General features: G+C 38.5%; 1 pseudogene; it reads left to right on the plus strand.

Annotated features, from left to right (window-relative positions):
* The first annotated feature begins 223 nt into the window (after positions 1–223).
* On the plus strand, positions 224–914 carry LOC149997532 (small ribosomal subunit protein eS8 pseudogene; annotated as a pseudogene).
* Positions 915–1,806: the final 892 nt, after the last annotated feature.

Genomic DNA, 1,806 nt, shown 5'->3' on the forward strand with positions numbered 1-1,806 from the left:
ATTTCAAAGCCACATTTTTCCTCACCTATTTACCCCAAAGAAAGATATAACTAAGGTCTATAGATATTTGAATATAAAATGTGTATAAATATATGGATAAATTTATGTAAATATCAACTATAAACAAATAATGTCTTATTGAATTTTAAAATATAGAAAGAATCAATTTGCAATGCAATGAACCAGGGAAGACCCAACAATGAAATATAAGTCAGATCTCTTTGCATTCTCTCTTTCCAGCCGGCGCCAAGCCATGGGCATCTCTCGGGACAACTGGCACAAGCGCCGCAAGACCGGGGGCAAGAGGAAGCCCTACCACAAGAAGCGAAAATATGAACTGGGACGCCCTGCTGCCAACAGTAAGATTGGCCCCTGCCGCATACACACAGTTTGTGTGCGGGGAGGCAACAAGAAGTACCGAGCCTCGAGGCTGGACGTGGGCAACTTCTCCTGGGGCTCAGAGTGTTGTACACGGAAAACAGGGATTATGGCTGTTGTCTACAATCCATCCAACAACGAACTGGTCCGCACCAAGACCCTAGGAAAGAACTACATCGCGCTTATTGACAGCACACCGTTCCGGCAGTGGTACGAGTCCCACTATGCACTGCCCCTGGGCCGCAAGAAAGGGGCCAAGCTGACTCCTGAAGAGGAAGAGATTTTAAACAAAAAACGATCAAAGAAAATTCAGAAGAAATACGATGAAAGGAAAAAGAATGCCAAAATCAGCACTCTTCTAGAGGAGCAGTTCCAGCAGGGCAAGCTTCTTGCATGCATCGCTTTAAGACCAGGCCAGTGTGGCCGAGCAGACGGCTATGTGCTTGAGGGCAAGGAGCTGGAGTTCTATCTAAGGAAAATTAAGGCCAGGAAAGGCAAATAAATCCTCTTCCCTCCTTTCTTGAAAGCTAGTGCTTCAAAACAAAACAAGCTCGTTTAATAAATGTGTTTTCTGGTTAAAAAAAAAAAAAGAAATATAAGTCAGAGGGTAAAAGGACTTAGAGTTCTATGACTTTTGCCTTGTCCAGGAAGATGGTTAAAATATAAATTAATATTAGGTATTGATACATATATGTGATGTTCTTTAGGATAACCACTAACTCTTTGAAATAAGAAAAGGATTAAATGGAATAAAAACTAATCTGAAAGAAGGCAAGAAGAAATGGAAAAAATAGAAACACAGAACAAATAGCAGGTAGTAAGATGCTAGATTTATTATTTTTTAAAAGTTTTATTGAAATATATTTGACAGATAACATTGTGTAAGTTTAAGGTAAATACGTTGATTTGATACATTTATATTGCAATATAATTGCCATTCTAGCATTAGCTAGCACCTCTATCATGCCACATAATTATCGTTTCTTTTTTATTTTTGTGGCAGGAATAATTAAGATCTAATCTCTTAGCATGTTTGATTTTTATAACACAATATTGTTGTCTATAATAACTATACTGTGCATTGGATTTCCAGAACTTATTTATCTACTAGTTGCAAATTTGTACCCTTAAACAACATCTCTCCTATTCCTCAGCCCCCGGCCCCTGGTAACCACCATTTTACTCTGTTTCCATGAGCTCAGCTTTCTAAGATTCCACATATAAGTTATATACACAGTGTTTGTCTTTTTCTGTCTGACTTACCTCAGCATAATATGCTCAAGGTGTGTGCATGTTGCTTCAAATGCATGACTGCCTTTTTCTCATGGTTAATAATGTTCCATTGCATGTAGATACCACAGTTCTTTATCTAGTCATCTGTTCATAGGCACTTAGGTTGTTTCCATATCCTGGCTATTGTGAATAATA

The sequence above is a fragment of the Furipterus horrens genome, unplaced genomic scaffold, assembly GCF_987537825.1.
Source record: "Furipterus horrens unplaced genomic scaffold, mFurHor1.1.pri manual_scaffold_11, whole genome shotgun sequence".
NCBI lineage: Eukaryota > Metazoa > Chordata > Mammalia > Chiroptera > Furipteridae > Furipterus > Furipterus horrens.